The sequence below is a fragment of the Haliotis rubra genome, unplaced genomic scaffold (genome assembly GCF_003918875.1).
Source record: "Haliotis rubra isolate DU_JTF1 unplaced genomic scaffold, ASM391887v1 Scf294, whole genome shotgun sequence".
Classification (NCBI taxonomy): domain Eukaryota; kingdom Metazoa; phylum Mollusca; class Gastropoda; order Lepetellida; family Haliotidae; genus Haliotis; species Haliotis rubra.
In genome coordinates, this window is record NW_025766962.1 from 159,513 (window position 1) to 182,468 (window position 22,956).

Sequence of the window (22,956 nt, forward strand, 5' to 3'; positions counted from 1 at the left end):
TACGTAGCGCTACAATTGCTTTCACCACTTCATCACTGTCCGTCTAAGTCGCCTGTTCATCTCAGCTTACTATTTTATCGAGAACATGGCATATATGCAATGATTTTACTGGGGCATTTGTATTCAACCCATGGCTATCCCTTTATAGTGGAAATAATACTTGTCCTTCTGTTAATGCAGCCAACATTGGAGGGCAGATGGGTCTGTTTCTTGGCGCCAGTATCCTCACGCTGACAGAGTTTGGGGAGTTTCTAATACTCGTTATTATCAACTGCCGCAAGAGGAAACGCCTTCACGATCGGGTCTTCTCGCTCAAGGGAAACGGAGATGTACAACAATATGATGGGAAACTAAACATAAAATAATCACAGGCAATTTCAAGCTCGCGTGAGCTCAACCCTATCTGGTCATGATGAACAGGAACAGGGTGTCCCATAAGGCAGTAGTTTGTCTGTCACTTTATATGGTATAAAGATTAACAGTTTATGAAAAATATGGAAGTGATTCAATTGATGAATCACTTTTTGTGGATGATTTTGATTTTGTGGCAAAAACATGAATGCTGTTGAAAGGCAAATGATCAACAGATCATTGAAAGATGGATTAAATTTTACAAAATCTAAAACTAATTGCATCCACATTTTCCAACCATATAAACCACAAAAAGACCCAGACCTAAGTTTAGATGGCAGCCTTATTAAAGTTGTAAAGGAAGCCAAGTTCCTGGGCTCTATTTGCGATCACTATTTCACCTTTTGGACTCATATAACATACGTACAGAATACATACTGAAGGCAGTGGGTGTATTTAGGAGTTATTTCAAACTTCAAATTCAAAACTCTCCTCAAATCCATAAATCAGTGAACCGTCCTAGACTTGATTACGGGTCCCTCCATTTATGGTGAAATTGTAAACGTAAGTTAAAAATATTAGATTCTTTTTACCATCAGGGCCTGAGGCTTTGCCTTGGAGCCTTTAGAACTTCTTCCAAAATGTGGACGCTGATTAACCGGGCCTTAAATGATCCTCACTGTATATTTCCAGACTACTAAATCAACAGGGATGGTGTAAAACAGCTAGGGCCATGCAGATAGCAAAAGTCCCCATGGCCCCCAGTATGGTGATCTACCTTCAGTTGCCGGCGATCTATAGCCCGTTTTTTATTGTATTGTTCTGTATAGAAATCAAGTTTTAGTGATATATGATACTTTTAAACTCTGTCTATGTACTACATGTACTAGTTGATCGACTGACAGGTTATTTTAATTTATTTATAACTTGTTATAATCACGATATATCTGAAATAGTGTCAATGTGACTCTAAATCTGAACTCACTCACTCACTTCAGCTGTATTTGGAAGATTTACTGTTAGAATGATTCACATATATATCACACATAACGGTTTGTTACAGAGACTCAAGCCATTAAAGTATAGTTCATAAAGTCGGAATTCAAAGAGTATGCAACAAAATGGAATTTATGACCAGGCATGCCATCTTTAATCACAAAGTGGAGGTATTCTGTAGACAGTGAGATTGTTTACATGTTTGCAGGTCACGTTTGAAGTCTTAATTTAGCACCTTCAATAAAAATCAGATAGAATATTCCAATAAAAACAACAAAACCCTTCCACATTCATGGCTGACGATTCCGACCATATGAATATGAACCTATGAATCACTATCAAACCGTGATAATACCAGGGGGTGTCTGACACAGACAAAGGCTAGCCAGCAAGGAACAGGCTTACTCGGCACTATTTTCCAAAATATATTTTACCATGACCGTCTGGATGTCCAGATCCAATTCTACCAGGCATCCATTCGACTGAGGAGGCTGCCTGTTACATCCATGAAGCTATATAGAAGTGTTATATTCATTCATTCATTCGATCATGTTTTGTGTGAACCTTATTAATTGTTTCAGAGGTAGATGTGTATGATTGAGGTGCTTAACATTTTAGCCACTTTGATTAGCTGCAAAATGCTTTAGCATCTAAAATATGTACAAAATAGATCTTGCTAAGCCAGTTACACAAAAGAAGAATGTGCAGAAGGGTTGCTACTTATTGTAATTTTCCAAGTTGAGCGAAGGTCCGAAATGATTTATTGTGTTTTATATTATGGTCAAACGTTTATATTCATGTAGATCTTCTTTTGCTTTTCAGTATACTTGCAATGTGATTCTGTGTTACCTTTGTGCAAACATTACGGTCATACCATTTGATATTGTTGGCAGGATGGGTCTGGGAATATCTAAACAAGTAATTAGTTATAACAGTGTATCATGAATACAGAATGGTTCGCCGTACACGCTTGATGGCTTGAAATACATATTCTAAAAAAGATAAATTCCCCGGCTTGGCACAAAATATGAAATGGTTGGTCTCTTATATTATTACAACTACCGTCTTTGTTTTGACGTTGCCATGCACAGTTACACTTAACGACGATCTGTTGCGAAAAGGAAGGTAAAGCTATGTGGCCGACTTTGGCTAACGGCAATGGTATGGTACTTGTTCGACTGTATTGTATCATACTGAAAATACTTTGACAGAGAAATAAAACAATATTTATGCAATAATGTTCGTGAAGTACTATCAACATTAAATGGAATCGCTCCATGGTTGCGAAGTTAAAGTTAAAACTATTGGCGAATACCTGATGTTGTTGTGTCGTCTACATGGAGTATGAATGACGTGTACATCTGCTACATCATTAATGTGCGCCAGGAGTGTTTGCTTTGTTTGTTTGTTTGTTGTTTAACGCCGCTCTTAGCAACATTCCAGCTATATGGCGGCGGTCTGTAGGTAATCTGTAGGTAGTCTACCATGAATCAAGAAAATACTAGATTCTGATTGGTTGTTCAGAAAAATCAGACGGCATCAATTGTGGATTGACGCTCATCTGATTGTAAGGCCGCTTCACCGCGCATTGACAAATCTTATTGTGAGAACTACTTCCGTTTGACCACAATGATGGCGGATCATAACAACAACTCCATGGATTTTGACGCTGACTTTCGAATATTCCACATAGGCAATTGGAATTTTTGGATTAAAAATGCGTTTGATTTCATTGCGCTTCACTGCGCACGTATAGAACACTGCCGCACTACTTCAGCTTGACCACCAACATGACTAATATCAACACAACAGACGTGATGGAAATGCTGATAAAACATTTATTTAAACTCGAAAAATACAATTATATGATCCCCTCCACCCCCACAATTATGAGGGAACCTCACTATCATATTACCTTCTATTATAAAATATTCAAACTCAATTACAATACACAGCCCCAAACATAAACAAAACAATATCTAACATATAAATCAGAAAGCCTTGTAAAAATACATCCCTATCTATACAAAATATGCAGCAAAACATTAGTAAACATTTACCTACCTGGTAAATGGTATATTTAATTCCGTTTAGAATGGGAAATTTGCAAGATAGATCTAACGGTCTGGCGAAACACCACATTTATGCCACTCATAGTCATACTCCATCATATCCCGTTGCATCGTTCACAAAATAATTCTGCTCTCTGCCAGCTTCCCCGCAAGGTTGTCACTGTTATGTTCATCTACTTTGAAAACGCTTGGACACAGTCCAGTCCCAAACGATGAAAACAAAGTTCCAAGGAATCACAAGTTAGTCGCATGTACACTAAGCAGCAGCACTGTCACTCTTTTGTCGCATGCCGGGGTGGAGGCAGTACGTGAAATCATGATCGGCCGGTCATAAAAATCAACAGTCTTTGATGAGTTACAGGTCGTAGGTTGATCAGGAAAGGATCTATTCTTCGATTCTGCAGGGTTCAGATTCGACAGTCAGTCAAGTATTGTCCACTGTCACTTCAAATTTCAACCTTTCGCAAAATGTAAACACTGGCTCGTCCGCCATTTCAAACTGTTGCGTAACTGTCTACTTCGAAGAAAATAAGTAGGTCAGACGATTCCATTATAGTGTGGCCAGGGGGGTACAGTTTCACGGCACACAAACAATAGGCTGGTTTTAGTCGTGTGGAGTTGGGATGAAAAAACCCCAAGATCTCGGGTATTACATAATTGCATTGAATAAACAGTAGTTTGATTTCTTTGGACAGAATATTGTTATGTTGTAATGTTAAAAAAATACGAACGGCACCTACCGCTCCCTTCACAGACGAGTTCAATTCGCCCCTCGTCCCATGCCGGATTACGCAGTGTCTTCCGCAGAGCGAGGAAGTTCGATTTTAAATGGTCATGAAATTTAGTCGCCATCAGAATGGAGATAATCTCCTAAACATCACATATCCACATGTATATAACTCTTCTAACAGTGATGGTGCATGTTGTTATCCTACTTTGCGGATTCACAATGTGGACTATAATCTCGACTGGTTGACGTGTGCCCAGCAATGCCCAAGAATTGCCTGAATAACAATTTAGTCGCCATCAATTCAGTAAAGCATGTCGCTCTGATTTTAAAAACACACTAGGTTCGCTTATCTCCTGGAACAACCAAGTCAGCGAGCCTGATCATCCGATCACGTTAGTCGCCTCTTACGATACGCATGGGTTGTTGAAGATCCAAATCTAACCCGGATTCTCACGGTATTTGTAAGCAATAATAATATAACAATTGATAAAAGCAGTTACTGTATTTATAGCAAAGTCGTGTAGTTGATAGAAGCCAGGGGGTCAGAAGAAGAGTGCAGCAAGATATGTCGTCAATGACTACCAGAGCAAGACACCAAGCTGTGTCATCCAAATGTTAAGGGAACTACTCTGGGACAGCCTCCAACACTGACGATATATATACAGATGTATGCTACACAAGATCCAGCAAGACCATGTCGGTATCAACATTTGGCTCAAGAACCTTTTCATATGCAGCAGCTTCTCTGTGGAACTCTCTCCCTATCCAGTTAAAATCATTTCCTTCCCTAAGTACATTCAAAACACGACTAAAGACTCATCTATTTCTCCGCTACAAGTGACTTCCAATCATCCGTACCTGCCAGCTGTATATAGGTTTATCTTGAGCTCAGGAAGCGCTTTTGAGCATATCCCTGTGACGTGGAAAGGCGCTATATAAATGGCCTATTATTATTATTATTTATTATTAACAAAGACCTGTACCTGAGACGAAATGAACAGGTTATACCAAGAAAGATCAACACACACAGTTCTTTCCAAGAACTATCAGGGAATGGAACCTGTACAGCTGACAGAGGCAGAGACCATCACCAAGTTTCAGTCTGGCCTCACAAGTGCCAGCAAGGAGCTGGTCCACCCATGATCTCTAACACACCTGTACATAGTTTTAACCCAACTGCCTCTTGACTGACTATTTTAACTTGTTTTCAAACTTACGATAGGCAGTTGCGTCATCGCAAGCGCACACTCATCGCAGAACCAATTACGTTCTGTGAAGAACCCGGTTCTTACCTTGGAAGAAGCAGATGTGTTCAGAGATGGTTCATTTCATGTCGGATGTGTCCGTTGAAGCCTGATGATCTTCAAGTCTAAGAATGTCTCCGACATACGTGTCTCCAGTGAGTATGTAGTGTTCTTTGTTTCTAAACGACCGAAGGCAATAGGATATGTTTACTCTGAATGACCACTGATATGGCCACTTGTGCTTCTTCATATCCTCAAGCCACCCATATCTATTATTGAGATGCACTGTATCTCTCAGAGCCTATCTTTGGCAATCTGTCAGACTGAGTACTTTGTATCCACCTTAGTAGATTTTGAAGGTTTGATGTTTGATTCTGTTTGTGTGGAAGATGGTGTTTCTCTTTGTCCTTGGATCTGGAGTTAAGTTTGAACTTACCGTGTTAAGTACTGCTCCCAAAAAAGGATTTGGGATGTTCAGATGTCACCCAAGTCCGCTCTGTCTGTCAGAGTATTTATGCAGTCACCTTTTTTACTGCAGAAGCATATGCTGGACGTGCGGGTTTCTTGTTTTCTTTCATCAGAATAACTGATTCTCTTCTCACAATACGCTTTCTGTAGTGGCCTCATATTTACCATTTATGCTCATCTGTAGCAAGTGAACTTGTTCTCAGATGAAGGTTACCAATGGACGAACGTCAGACAGTTGAAACAACGGGTAGGGCGTGGGATACAAGAGGCATAGTAATACCAAGAGGCATATTTATGATATTTGCTTCGGCTGGTCTCAGTGTCACCTTGACTTGTAAGTTCAGTTACAGTTGATTCGTCAGCTGGGTCTCTATCGCGATAAGGCTTTGAAGAAATTAAGGGTCTTGTGTGTCGAACAGGCCATTAGAATGCCATCCAATATGGCTGATGCCATTAGAATAAATAACTTGGGATTTCATGGCGCATTCAACAAAAAGACCACAAGACTGTACCTTTGTGACATATTTTTACTCAACCGCTTTATCGTACAGCAACTTTTCCAATAGAAATGGGAAATCATTATGATATCAAGAGTTGCCGTTTTGGTTTTGAATTGTGCTTACCAACGTCTTGGGCCCAGAAAACCTGTTTCAAGCTGCCTCCCACGGAGCGCCAACCTAGGCGATGTCATCCGTAAGAGGCATTCCAGCAAACGGAAACCAAATGATTACAGGAATGTTATACTCGAGTCGATCTAGAACATCAACCAGATCGGTTGAGGATGGAATTCTGATGGTTGAGGGCACTGGTTAATGGAATAGCGCATTTTAGCTTGTAAAACTCCACATCGACTCTTGCTGTAGAATGGGTTCTATCGGTTCTATCAATCTACAGTCATGCCAAGACCTGTACAGCTATGTAGTATGACGCAAAATTCATTAATAATTATTACATGAATGTGGAACATTCCTGGAGTTGCGCCCCCTTGCCCGCTTGGAGCGCTGCGGTAGTTACGGTCCAACAGTAGCTATTTCTCTGATACTGGCCTGTTTATCGGCCAAGTCTAAACTAAATCGACATTTAACCTACTTTTTAATCTGTGATTCTTATATTACGAATTACGGAAGCTGGAAGTTGCCCCAACTGAAAACTGTGCTCAAAGCACGAAGAACTAGCATGTCTGGACGAAAAATAATGCTAACAGAACGGTACTGCAGTTATTGTAATATTGCCGTTTCTCGGAATTTCTTACTGAGCAGTTGCTTTGTAAATTCGTCAAACCATTTACTCCCCATTATGTCACATTACACAGAGAATTAATGGCGTCGTAGTAGTTGTTAGAACATATGTTCAGTGTACACTGAAATTAGCCTTAAACAAATAACGTTAGCACTGACCTGATTACGCTTCAGTTTTCGTTCACGTAAACAACCTATTGTCATACCTTATAACGCTTCGGGATGCAATGGAAAGAGGAAATGCTATGGCAACGTATCGTTTTCGAGAGGATTTGAAACATAAATAATTTTCTATCGAATTAACGACTCGCTGACAGTGTGTTCAACAAAATATACTGCACCCATTCACAAGATAAATAAGTACACAACTTCCTGTTTATAGTTTCTACATATTCAGGGACCGTTCATAGTTAATGGGGTGGGTGGTGGTGATAATTTTTATGAAGAAAACATGTGAATGACCTCCCTACAATTCATGTACAAAGTGACAGCCCCTTTGCATATGTCATATTCAAAATCAATTAAACCCACCCCCGATCCCATAATTTTAAGCAAATTTGCTGACCCCCCTAGTACAATGTGTACAAAATTGATGAACCCTACTTTCCAGAACAAAATAGGTGACCTGTCTTAAAATCATCATCATCTCACACCCCACATTCCCCACAAAAATACTATGAACGGTCACTTAGGCCATTATTCAATCCAAAAAATGTACAGTAAATTGGCATATTGCATGCATAATATATTTCTAAGTATCGTTTGGGACCCCACCCCAATCTTTACCATTTTAAAAGGCTGTCCCTTCTCTACACAAATAACCAGTACCTAAATGTCAGATCACATTTTGAAAACACAAGAATATTGTTTGAAATTGTGTTTCAGGTGTTGTCAAATAATGTAACTTGGCATGAGTGAAATTCTGAAATATATATACACACATTGAACCATTACTGGAGGTGTGAACTATCGGATGCCAGAAGCAAGGGGGTATCGGTTTCATTGTCCTTTAAGGTCGGAGCCTTTTAGATTTGAAAATAAAATATTTCACATTTGCTTTTCCAGCATGTGTGAAGGGTGTGCAAATTACATCAAGGCTCATCACACTTATAATGGGGTCACAGTGTCAGTGAACACAGTGTGCATTTGAAATATTGAAAAAAGGAATAATTTAGCTTTTGAATGGTAGTCTTAATGGTACAATTGAGATTCTACAATACTTAGCATTATTCTCATGTGTCAATTATCATCAGCCAAAAAGCAACAAAGTCTGGGTTGTCATTTCAGTTTTTATGATTGAACATATTATATTCTGCTTGTATGGACATTCATAAATATAGACATAAATACTTTGAAAAACCTTGATTAACGCTTACACCAGAAGCATGTTGATGTTTTCCACACTGACAATCATACTATCAATATTGCTGTACAGATAATTTAGGTGACATGCATATGGACCCCAAATGGAAGTACAACAGTGAATAGTTTGACAGTACTGTGTAAATGAAAATTGCTGCAGCACTACTCATAATAGTTAGTACTGGAAGCACTGCATGTTTGTCTCTCTGTGTTGATATACAGGTACTTTCACATTTGGCCTCTGCCCAGTCTGGAGAGAAAATGTTTGGCTCAATATTCTTGCCATCATGGGTGGCTGTTTCCTCCCCAGGAACCTCACTGATGTTACATTCAACATCACAAGTATCCACCAGCATTAAGTGGGTCAGTTGATACAGTCCAGGGAAAGAACTGGTCATCCAGCATCTGTTTTTCTCTCTTGCCTCAGAGGTGTTCATCCTGGAAAACATCAGTGGAGCATTACTATCCAAACTGATACAGGGTAATATTATCTTATGACTGCCAGTTATGAGAAAATGTATCATTATCAGATTTAAGTTACTGTTGTGGAGAAAGACATCTCACATGATGAACATATTCATTGGGATAAGTCAAAGGTAGAAAACATTATTCTTAACAAATGTTTCAACTATGGAGAAGCATAATTTAAGTATACAGACATTGTTTTCCTTCTTTATTGGGTGGCATTTAGAAGTTGGTGTGATGAACAACGAGGAGAGTTCTATGGATATACAACTTTTTAATATAATAATGAGCGACATTTTGGTGTACCTACTAACACCGTTATCAAGCGAGTAACTTTCCTCGTTAACTATTTTTCTGTAGGGAGAAATGTCTGATACAAAGAAGTGCAGGGATTGGGAAAGGCAGGGACCATGGGTCATTTTGCATATTAGAATAAAAAATGGCCCATTAAAATTTGTAAGTTTACTATTGATACAAGGGCATTGGCCCATTCTAAATTTAGAAAATGGCTAATAATGCTGAAAATGGCCCACTGTCAAAGTTCTCTATCCCAATCCCTGAAGTGTGTTCAACAAGTACACCAGACATTATTCAGACAAATTCATACAAAAGGAAACAAACATCAACCTGTATCATGTGTACTCTGGAATCACCTGGGCCTCTTCTTTGTGGACAACAGGCACCTGTAGGGAGATGCATTAAAGGGAAAAAGTCAATTGTGTATTAGCATTCTTGGAAAACTTTAATTCAACAATGAAGGGAGCAAAGGTGTTGTAGTCAAGTATATAATGATGCTTTTTAAAAAGAAACAAATGAAAGTTAACCCACAGGTTCACATGAAAATTTACTTGTGAAATGCCAATTACCTTCAAACATTGAAAATAACAAATTTGGGTCTGTTCCAATTTACTCGCCTACTCTACCTACTTGTCATCAGGAGAAATAAGCACATGAGGAAATATCACATACATTAGAATTTTAAGTATCAAACTGGCAACTGTATTTAAGATGCATGACCAGGTGCTGTCATTTTGATGTGCTGTATGAGAGAAGACAAACAGGTAAAATCAACAGGCAATATCAAGTGATGAATGCTTTGCTAAAATATAATTGAAACATAGTTCAAAATAGATTCAATAGATTAACCTGAAATTAGAATCCAATAGCTGTGTTTAAGTACGGTGGAAAATTTTGAATCAATGTTAACAATAAATAAAGGCTAACTACTACAGGCACTGTTTAAATTATAGCTAATCTTCACTGTGGTGCCGATTTCACAAGATAACATCATTGGCACTCTCCAGATGGTGACGCTTGGCGGCACCCTTTGTAAAGCGAAAAGATTGTGTACTGTAAGTTTTGATGATTACTACAGTGAGAGGCCCCTAATTTCGCGTGAAAAGTTTTGTACAGCGTGTGTCCCTCTTGAAGCAACATATTCTTTTTCCCTGGATGACAGTGAATTGATGCAAAACCCCTGCTCGTAATTTCGGTTGTCATGCACGTTAACTAAATTTGGCAAGGAGAATAACAATAACAAACGTTTTCTTCAAACTTTAAAAAGTACAAAATACGTGGTACTTCCCATAATTAGTTACAGTAATAAAAACGCTCTGTCATAAGTGGAAAAGGCACACAAAACTGAGAGTGAGACCAGCGAGAGCCGACGGCTACCTCGTCATGCTTTTGTTTAATTCGTCGCTACTTCGAATAACAGTCAACCACCATTTCAGCAAGTTTTGACCTCTCGGACACGTCGAACCACCTCTACTGCAGCAACCCGAGGCACAGCAGAACGTCTCAGGCATAGTAATTGCTGCGCATTTGAAATCGACCGTGCTGCAAACTTTGAACGCCATGATTATATCGGAAGTACACTTAGGACCGTGGTGATTGGCGCCATCTTTTGGCGAAGCGGTAAAGGGAGATAACTGAGGAATGTTCCCCATTGTAAGACATGGCCAAATCTTGTGTAGGTTGGATTTTCAAACGCATAGTTTCATTTTGCGTCAAGTGGCTGGTGACTGTAGTGCAGACAGGCATCTATTGTCTACAAAGTGTCTGGTGGCATGGAGTGTGTGACTCTCATTTATGTGAGATGAATTACTGTAAAGATATGTTTATGAATTATGAATTTCTAATATCATATTTATTATTTTTTATGTGAATTATTAAACAATATTTGGACTTAGATTTCTGGAGGATTTCATTTTAAACAACAATATATAATGATGGTTCAAACACATATTTACATCATGGTACAAGAAGCATAATTCATTTCTTGATATATGAATTACAGGCTAAAACCGACTGAAGGAATTTGAATCGTCAGCCCACGATAACCTGGACGTGATCATACCGATCCCTTAAAGTATCGACCGATTTCCCTGACAATCTGCCTTTGCAAAACCATTGAACGCATGATCAATAATCGATTATTTTGGTGCAAAGTCAAATTATATTATCATTGATATCTACTTAACTTCCACAAAGGTTTCCTTTTCTTAAATGATGCATGACTTGTGGGCCAAACTGGACCCAATTCATATATTTCATATGAATGTTATAAATGATTAATTATTTTTTCCTTGCTTTGCATGTGCGTCGTTGACGAGAGTTATATCTTCCATTTTAAATTCCTTTACATGGCTATGAATGTAGATCTTCGTCTTCATCAATGTTCTATGAACCTACAGTTGCAACGCTGCATCTATACACAATATTTATCGTTGTGATCAACTGGGAAAACTTCTGATTATTCAGTTGGTAGGGCGCAGGACAATTTCCGAGCAGGAACACTATCAGCTGTCTGAACAACGTACGAACACACAGTGAAACTTTCATTTATCTCTTATATTAATTGTCCCTTTTATCCAAAGGCCGTCTTTACACATGCACATTGATGAAAGGCCCGTGTATTGTCAAAGGTATTAATAATTTTGTTAATGGTTTCATAAGATCAAAAATCGATTGAAAGTGGAAATTGTGTTCGTGGGCAAATTTCATATCATCAGTAGATACATGAATGATGTATGACACTGTAGTTTCATGACGGGAATATAATGTGAAATAGGATTAATGCGTTCTAGTTTGTTTCACAATCGATGACAAGCTAGGCGACATTGGTGAAATATTGACGACGAATTACAGAGACTCTTTGGTTTAAAACCGCCCAGCTGCCTTACAACGGGCACAGGTGGTCCCGCTGTCGATCGGTCTACACATACAGAGAGACTGGAACTGGAAACATGTAAGGATACTCTAATTTTTATTATTCAAAGTTGGTTTACTATATTCAGTTAAAGATTATTGTACAGTCTAGCAGAAAGTTTTTCGTGACGGTGTATGGTCACTTTACTCAAAAGTACAATCGTGTTCTAATTTGCTTGATGCATTATAATTGTTCTACCATTCTGAATTTTTACTTTCATGAATTTCAATTTGATAATAAAAAAGTTATTATACAAACTATCATTGAAATATAGAAATAGTTCTCTATTTGTTACGAGGGAGGAGTGCAGAGAGAGGAAGAGCCAGGTGTGCTATTGATTCATTTACCTGTGCTGAGCATTTCTCGCACACCAGGCTGTTCCTCTCTCTGCACTCCTCAACCGTAACAGATAGTGAACTTTTGTTCATATAAAACGCTTCAACTACTGACGTGTCAGAAATTATCACAAGGGATTAAAAGGAACATTATTTTTAGTATGAAGTTCCTAGCCCCTTTCCCTGTGCAGTGCTCCGCCCCTTTGTGCTAAAGGGACCCTTGATCGCGGATTCGAACCCAGGTTCACGTCGATTATGTTTGACATCATGTGACGGGGTTTGGGGGGTTGGCGGGTAGTTAAGGTGGAATACTTCTTAAACCAGACTCGCTCACTCACTCACACACTGTATCTGACCCGTGGCACTTGGCTTAAAAGCATGTCGCGGTAACTGCGGAGTTCACAGTTTGAGCAAACACAACCTTATAGCCTAAAATAGTCTATTTGACGAGGCTACTGCGGGTATATTGAAAGACAGATTTCAAACCGATAGAACGACTTAAGATGACATCACTACATGAAGAGAGCAAGGGAAGTTTTATCTTCATTGATTCTGTTGTCTCTGATGTTATGTATGTTAGTTGTTCAGGAGAGCGCATGTTTAAAACGCATTGATGAAAGTAAAACAAGGTCAAAACATAAACAGCGCCTGAACTGCACAATCTGTACATAAATGCCATTTTGAAATACTAGTACATGCAATTTTACTCAATATATCGGCCGTACCTTAAAATCAGAACTGAAATGTAACATATGGTACAACCGCCATGTTTCTGATTCACTCATCAAATGATGGACAGGCAGGGAGTGACATGAAGATACAAGACGCTGAGCCAATATCAGTATCGATTACCTGTCGATACACTGGGGATGAAGCGCACAATCGTATTGAAAATTATATGAATGGATTACTGAAACTCATTGGCACAAGAGGGTTTCGCTGTAAAGCTTGACTTTCACGTACATTGTATTTTCCTGGACACACCTTTTGAAACCATATTGTGTTGTTAGGCTGACGTCAACTCTATGGTTTACACTGACTATCAACAACACATGCGACAATACTTTGCATTTCCTACGTAGAATTCGAATGCCTTCATACATTTTTAAAACGTTTGAGGAAACAAAGATCACTCCGAACTTTCTTAGGAAACTTTACAATGAACAATAACATGATTAAATTTGCATTTCTATTAGGAACTCTCGACTTCCGTCAGGCTGTTGATAACCATAAACATGAGAGTCAGCATGAGTGTGGTGGCGATTAGGTGCCTGACTCTGGAGGTGTGGGTTCGAATCCCAACAAAGATAGTAGACTCGGTACTTTACTGAGTAAGTGCAATCCCAAATATAACACATGATATGATTGTGTGCACTTGGCTTTAATGCAGTCTTAGTTTAAGCATCTCAATTTATGAATATCAGAACACAAGTAGGTCTCATATGACGAGGAAAATGTTAAAGTATTATAATTATTGTCACTGAAGTGGCAATGCAAGACAACCGTCTTCGAAATATATCTGAAGTCCTCTATAGTCCTTAATACTGTGCCACACAAACACGACAGCAGATATAATCACCATACATTCTAAGGAAAGCTGTTAACATTAATGAAAGCTAACAAACAAGGGGAGCAAACATGCCGAAGTTCATCTCCCACAGACTAGCAGTCAAGACAGAGCCAAATACGCATCACGAGACAATTTATGTACATGGTTAAAAATACAAATGAGTTCTACAACAAGAATGTCATCATAGTTTGTACCACGATGGCAGAGGATTTCCATGATAGTTTAATATTCGTGGATTCGAATCTCTTCAGATTTAGTTTTCTTAATTGGTTGGAACAAACATTTGTGGCTTCAGCTTCACTGGTCAAGACGTCCCTGAATAGGTGGTGCCGCATTTAGAGAGGATTATCAAGTTTCAAACGTTGGCGACCGCCTCCGTGGTGTAGTGATTAGAGCGTCCGCCCGGAGAGCGGAAGGTCGCGGGTTCGGTCCCCGGCCGCGTCATACCAAAAGACGTTAATATATGGTAATTGTTGGCCCCTGTCTGGCGCTTGGCATTAATGGGTACAACAAGGACTGGTCGGCTCGGAGTCAGTATAATGTGTGTGAGTGGGGTATTCATGATTAACTGCGGACTTTTTCTCCGTATTCCAAATAATTTGGCCATAAAATACATTAGACAGCTTCAAAACGTAGATAGCAGCTCCGCGGCTCTACGCAATAGTATTCTCAACAGATTGGTGTTCATATGTCAGCTGGCTGGGAATGAGATGCGACGCATGATGCCTGTGATACAATCTGCTTCCACCGCGTATCATCCACTATTTGGTGAACTAAGCCATATTTCGAAATGGGTTACTGCTTATAATATAAGTTATAATATAAGTTGGTTGGTTGTTTAACGCTGCACTAGCAATAGTCTGTAAATAATCGTGTCTGGACCAAACGATCCAGTGATCAACAGCAAGGGCATTGATGGGACACGATGACATGTGTCAGTCAAGTCAGTGAACCTGACCACTCGAACCCGTTAGTCGCCTCTTACGACAAGCATGGGTTGCTGAAGACCAATTCTAACACGGATCTTCACGCGTCTGCTGCATAAGAAGAGACCAAATGTAAAATGAGAGTTAATTGGATGCAGGCAAGAAACCCTCTCGGGATAGTCGCACTATAGTTGAACTTATGGTCATGTTTCGTTACATTGTAATTCTCGCACATGAGTCATGCTTGTTGATATTGATATAAGCGGTGTGCACACATTTTAGGTCGGGCTCCAATTCACCAGTGACTTCAAAAGCCATCCGAAGAAAGCCACCTGGAAGGATGCCTGCTTGGTCTATCTGGGTACCACAGGAAAGGATACATCAAACTTCACGTTTCCGATCCATTTGGTTGGACTTTGTCAAGAGTACAGGTCTACACGGCATCAACCATCTTCAAGGAGACGACGCACTGAAGTATAAAGTGAGAATGTAAGTTGTCTTTTATCACGTATTTTTCAGGATATATATTTCAAACACCGTAAGTTGAATCTGAAGAAAGGGAAGAGATGCGATGTTCTATTCTTGACGGTATTGATACACTTAGTTTATGTTGTATTATCTGGTGTCTGGGATCAACAACATTTTCCGTTTGCAGGAACCACCGTTGTGCGTCTGTCAGACTATAGCTTGAATTAACCTGCTTTGGCAAACTAACACCACACTGTCATTCAGATGATATTTGTAGAGAATAATCATGTGCAATTTTCATACCATTATATCTGAACCCAGCAGCTAGGACCCCGTATAACATATATACCCCGTATACCATATATACCCCGTAACACCTATGTACCCCGTATATCATATATACCCTGTATACCATATATACCCTGTGTACCATATGTACCTTGTATACCATATATACCCTGTATACCCAGTATACCATATATACCCTGTATACTATACATACCTATATACCATATATACCATGTATACCCTATGTACCCCGTATATCATATATACCGTGTACCATATATACCCTGTATACCATATGTACCTTGTAAACCATATATACCTATATACCATATATACCCTGTATACCATATGCACCTTGTATACCATATGTACCCTGTATACCATATGTACCTTGTATACCATATGTACCCTGTATACCATATATACCCTGTATATCATATGTACCTTGTATACCATATATACCCTGTATACCCCGTATACCATATATACCCCGTATACCATATATACCCTGTATACCATATGTACCTTGTATACCATATATACCCTGTATACCATATATACCCTGTATACCATATATACCCTGTATACCATAAATACCCTGTATACCATATATACATGTATACATATATACCCCGTATATCATATATACCCTGTATACCATATATACCCTGTATACCATATGTACCCTGTATTCCATATGTACCCTGTATACCATATATACCCTGTAGTGAGGTGAGGTTAAATTGGGTTTTACGTCGTGCTTGAGAATATTTCGCTCATATGACGACGTGCATGCTTGTGTATGTGTATGTGCGGCTGCTTGTACTAGCCCAGACTGAAGCTGGTTTTATAGTGCTAGCCCACTGAGATACCATACCGAAGTGAAGCATGAATATCCCACTCAGACACATTATACTGACTCTGAGCCGACCAGTCCTTGTAGTACCCATTAATGCCGAGCGCCAGGCAGGGATCAACAATTACCATATTTTAACGTCTTTTGATATGACGTGGTCGGGAATCGAACCCGCGACCTTCCACTCTCCGGGCGGACGCTCTAACCACTACACCACGGAGGCGGTTTATATGCCCTGTAGGGATAAGTAGTTCAATGTCAAAACATTGAAGGATCTTTTTTATAATGTTAGTTATCATTTAATAGTTGAATTTTTAAAAGAATTAGACTTGTTAACTGATCTGTAAATAGCTAAATATTTTATTATTGGTAGTTTAGATTAGAAACTGAGATTGTTAGTTGCTGTACTCTCAAGGGGGGTTGAAGTAGCGTACAAATATTGTCCTCCTGAGAGGGTACGTAAGCCCCAAAACTTTCAAAGTAAAATATAAATTATCACATTTTAATCTTAGTATTTTTGTTATTTTAACTGTTGGCTAAATTTTCCTACAATAGCCAGCGGCTGAAGGGATGGTGTAAATCCAGCTAGGATCCATGCAGGTAGCAAAAGTAATATAAGTCCCCATGGTTCCTAGTATGGTGATCTACCTTCAGTTGTTGGCGATCTATAGCCCATTTTTACATTGTATTGTCCAAAAATAGTTTTGTACTTTTACAGATATCTGCTAGCTAGTTTTAACTCAATCTGTGATAACCTAGTGGTTTTACTGTCCTTTGCTGACAGGGTTTTATTTATTATATGTATGTATTATGAATTTAGAACTAGTTTTAGTCACGATATGGCTGAAATATTGCCGATGTGACTTTAAATCTTAACTCACTCACTCACTCACTATATGCCCTGTAACCATATATACCCTGTATACCATATATACTCTGTATACCATGTATACCCTGCATACCATATGTACCCCGTATACTATATGTACCCGGTATACCATATATAGCCTGTATACCGTATGTACCCCGTGTACTATATGTACCCGGTATACCATATATACCCTGTATACCATATACAGTGACGAGCAGAAAAAATGCGACTTTTCACAGACGTAGTTTCAAAATTTATTTACTGATAAATTCAGTTATATATTTCATACATCCACTCTGGATACTGAAGTTTACATTAATGCAAGTCAATAGTCTGTTAGTCCACCGATTCTCTCGATGCACTGCTGAATACGGCGACCCATGCTGTCAATCAAATTGCCTGTGTTGTCCTGGGGTAGGTTCACCCATATTTGACTGATGAGATTAGACCACTCAACGACACTCTTCGGTTCCAACTTTTCTAATTTGTCCTTCATAATATACCACACATTTTTAATTGGGTTCAGGTCTGGTGATGCCGCTGGAAATGTCTGTAAGGTCACGTTACTCGTTTCAAACCAGTTACAGGCACCCGTGAAGAGCCACCTCCTCTTAGTGGGTGCTGGGTAAGGCTAAGCGCTCTTCAACCCCCCGTTGTGGACCCGGGGGTATATTTGGCCAACCAACCCGTTTGCCGTGGGTTGCGCCCCTGTGTCGGTGGAGGACGGGAGTCTGGTGGTTGAGGGCACTGGTTCCAGGAACAGTGTTCCTCTGCCCAGCACACCACTTCGCCCCTTACTTCACCTAGACGGGTGGAAGAACTGGCCCGGTTCTATCAATCGGCTGGTTACGCCAAGCCCTGTGCTACGTCTATGTACTATTGCACAAACGTTTTGAGAATTATGCATTTATATATTTAGTCTTTGGAATTTTTGGAACTGGGAATTTCATTTACACAATTTCATGTATGTTTTTGCCTAGAGTCGTATGCCCAGAAGGCGGTGGCTCATGGGCCAATCTGGTGGAATCATGAATCTTTAAATTTTTTAAGTCGGAGATCCGCTTGTTTTAGCATTGTCCTTGTGATACTCCGTGGTGGGTGGGGAGCTCGGATGATGAAATCTCTACACTAACCATGGCTTATGAAATCCCCACCAAAAATACAAAACGTCCTCTTGAAAATGATCCTGATGATGATGACCTTAAACCGTCCAAATCAATTGACTTTTGGCCACGCTTTCTTGTGATTGAAACTCTCGACAAAACACCATTAACGTTTAACCCTTTCGCGGTTTCCAATGGTATTCAAGGTATCGCCGGCGAAGTTAAGAATATCAAACGGTTACGTTCAGGTGCGTTACTGGTTGAGTGCGGGAAACGGCAGCAATCAGCCAATCTGTTGAGCACTGAATCGTTTGTCGGCATTCCGGTCGCTGTCTGTGCTCACAAGACTTTAAACACAAGCAAAGGTATCATCAGAGATCGTGATCGATTGTTTTCTGACATGTCAGAACTTGACATCGTGACTGAAATGAAAGATCCAGGTGTATTCTATGTAAAACGCTTTTCAATCCGTAAAAACAATGAAACTGTTCAGACCAATACTTTTCTGTTTTCTTTTTCGTCACCAACTGCTCCCAAATCACTGAAAGCAGGTTATTTGCAATATCAAAGTTGACGCCTACATTCCTAATCCGCGGAGATGCTTAAATGCCAGAAGTATGGACATGGTGTAAATACTTGCACATTGTCCGTTGTGTGTGCTCACTGTGGTGAGAAGACACACACAACTGAAGATTGTACAAGTACCTTGAAAAAATGCACTAACTGTTCAGGAGAACATTCATCTTTCACAAAAGAGTGTCCGATTTGGAAACAACATATGCAGATCAACAAGATCAAATTCACCCAGAACACTCACTTTACACGTTGCATTTACATTATGCTCTTTGTATATCTCACCGTCTTCAGTCATTCAGAAGACTGATCTTCAAACTCTCTATGACCAACTACCAAAACCCTGTATTATTATGGGGGACTTAAATGGCCACAACCCACTTTGGGGTGGTACAACTACTAATGCTAAAGGTAAACTGTTAGAAGAGTTCTGTTCAGATAATGATTTATATATACAATGATGGTTCCAACACCTATTTACATCCTGGCACTGGAAGTTATTCGGCGCTTGATTTATCAATCACGGATTCAAATCTACTGAATGAATTTGAATGGTCAGTTCACGATGACCTCTGCGGAAGTGACCATTTTCCTACAATTCTTACATCCGTTAACCCATCTGATATTACCCCATCTTCAAGATGGAATTTTAAGAAGGCTAACTGGCCTTTCTATCAAGCTCTGTGTTGTAACAGACTTAAACCTGAACATTTTATAGAAAGCCCTGATCCTATAAAGGCTTTCTCTGATGAACTAATTAACATTGCTGATGAGTGTATCCCCAAATCCTCTGCAATTCCACACATACGAAAACCATGGTTCAACAATGAGTGCAAACAAGCTAGGAAGGCACGGAAGAAAGCTGAAAATTATTTCCGTCGCCATCCTATGGTCCATAATTTGAATACATTTAAAATTTTAAATGCTAAGGCACGGCGTACCTTCAAGCAAAATAAACGTCAATCCTTGAGAACTTATGTATCAAAAATAAATTCACGAACGCCGATATCAAAAGTATGGAATATGATCCAGAAAATAAAAGGTAAGGGTTCTAAATCTAGCATTCAGCATCTTAAAGATGGAGACGAATTATTAACTAGTAAATCTGATATTGCAAATAAACTTGGAGAAACTTTGGCCAAACACTCATCCTCGTCGAATTATTTACCTGAATTCCAAAATTATAAAAAACAACAGGAAAAGAAAACTATTAATTTCATTTCAGATAATGGGGAAGATTACAATGAACTGTTTTCTATTCATGAGCTTCATACTGCTCTTGATCAAGCTCATGATACGGCTACAGGTGCTGATAACATACATTATCAGCTCCTGAAACACTTACCGGAATCATGCTCAGAAACTCTTTTAAACATTTTTGATGATATTTGGACTTCTGGACAATTTCCTTCTTCGTGGCGCGATGCTATTATTGTCCCCATCCCTAAACCTGGACGTGATCATACTGATCCTTCGAATTATCGACCAATCTCATTAACTAGCTGCGTTTGCAAGACCATGAAGCGCATGATAAATAATCGACTTGTGTGGTACCTGGAAACTAATAACCTCATAACAGACATTCAATGTGGTTTCCGTAAAAACAGAAGTACTATCGATCATTTAGTGCGTTTAGAATCTTTTATTAAAAATGCCATTATTAAAAAACAACATGCAGTGTCGATCTTTTTCGATTTAGAAAAAGCATATGACACAACATGGAAACATGGTATTTTAAGAGATTTACACGATTTTGGATAGAGAGGCCGTTTGCCTCTTTTTATATCACAGTTTTTAACGGACAGGCAATTTCAAGTTCGCGTGGGTTTTACCCTGTCTGATTGTTACAATCAGGATCAGGGTGTCCCACAAGGCAGTATTTTGTCTGTCACACTCTTTAGTATTAAAATAAATAGTCTTTCAAAGGTTTCAAGTGATTCAATCGATGGATCTCTTTTCGTGGATGATTTTAATATTTCTTGCCGTGGTAAAAACATGCGAACTATTGAGAGACAATTACAAATTTGTCTAAACAAAATTCATAAATGGTGTCTTGAAAACGGGTTTAAATTTTCGAAATCCAAAACAAATTGTCTACATTTTTGTAGGAAATACAAACCCCATAAAGATCCTGAATTATCATTAAATGGCACACCCATCAAAGTTGTCAAGGAAGCTAAATTCCTTGGTCTCATCTTTGATTCGCATTTAACCTTTTTGCCACATATCAAACATCTAAAAGCCAAATGCCTGAAGGCACTCGACCTGTTGAAAGTCGTTTACAGTTCAAAGTGGGGAGGGGACCAAACCACCCTCCTTCATTTGTATAGATCACTGGTCCGCTCGAAACTTGATTACGGCTCTATCGTATATGGTGGGGCCTGTAAAAGCAACCTCAAACTACTTGATTCTATCCATCACCAGGGTGTAAGACTTTGTCTTGGGTCTTTCAGAACCTCTCCCATTGACAGTCCCTACGTTGAGGCCGATGAACCATCTTTAAAACTTCGCCGTATCAAATTGTCCCTACAATATATCACAAAGTTATATTCTTATAAATCCAATCCTGCTCACACTTGCGTTTTTAATCCTCTTTATGAGGATTTGTATAATAAAAAACCTTCACTTGTTCCACCTCTTGGGATACGAATCCAACAATATATTTCTGCTGCTGGCATTGAGTTGGAGAATATATCTCCTTCCCGTCTTCTTTCTTCTCCTCCTTGGCAATTAGTGAGGCCACAAGTTAACCTAACACTGACAAAGTTTAAAACATCCGAAACTAACGAATTACAGTATAAACAAGAATATAATCCATTAAAGAATAATTATAATACATACAAATCCTTATTTACAGATGGGTCCAAGGATGGTGGCGCAGTGGCATGTGTCACTGTCATTGGATCCAGAATAATATCTTCTAGAATACCGGATAACAGCTCTATATTTACAGCAGAAGCAAACGCCATCTTAACAGCTCTTAAATATATTCAAAGACATCCCAAACGTAAACAATATATAATATTTTCTGACTCTCTTTCTTGCCTTCAGGCTATTAAAAATCTCTCTTGCAAACATCCACTTTTAATTGAAATAATCGACTTATATAATGATCTTGCTACTGGCCAATGCGACATCGTCTTCTGTTGGTTACCCAGCCACGTTGGCATTTCTGGGAACACAATGGCTGATCTTGCTGCCAAGGCAGCACTCAACAAATCTGTGACACCACTTCTTATTCCATATTCTGATTATAAAGCTGGCATTAGAACTTACATCCGTGATCTGATGCAGAAGAAGTGGGACACCCAAGTAGGTATCAATAAATTACATGCAATAAAACCCTATATCGGTTACACCTACTTGGGTTGTCAGTCCAGATTTGAAGAGGTCATTATGCGACGATGTCGCATTGGCCATACCAGATATACTCATGAATATTTATTGAAAGGCGAAGATCCTCCGTTTTGTATCCCTTGTGATGAAAGGATCACAGTCAAGCATGTCTTGCTTGACTGCATTGAATATTCCATCACAAGGGATATCTATTTCAAATCCAAAACTCTGAAGGATCTTTTTAATAATGTCAGTTCTCATTTAATTATTGCATTTTTTTAAGAATTAGATTTGTTGAGTGATTTGTAAATAGATATATATTTTATTATTGGTAGTTTAGATTAGCAACTGAGATTGTTAGTGGCTGTATCCTCAAAGGGGGTTGAAGTATTGTAAAATTATTGTCCTCCTGAGAGGATACGTAAGTCCCAAAACATTTAGTCAATCTAAGTGTACCTGCTTTTTAATCGTAGAATAAGTGTGTTTTTAATTT

General features: G+C 39.1%; 1 long non-coding RNA gene across 1 annotated transcript; it reads left to right on the forward strand.

Moving 5' to 3' along the window:
* Nucleotides 1-10,793: 10,793 nt before the first annotated feature.
* LOC124282181 lies at nt 10,794-19,320 on the forward strand. The gene is made up of 3 exons (XR_006900082.1): nt 10,794-10,876; nt 19,168-19,169; nt 19,310-19,320. It is a non-coding gene; the product is annotated as an uncharacterized LOC124282181 (long non-coding RNA).
* The last annotated feature ends 3,636 nt before the right edge of the window (nt 19,321-22,956 follow it).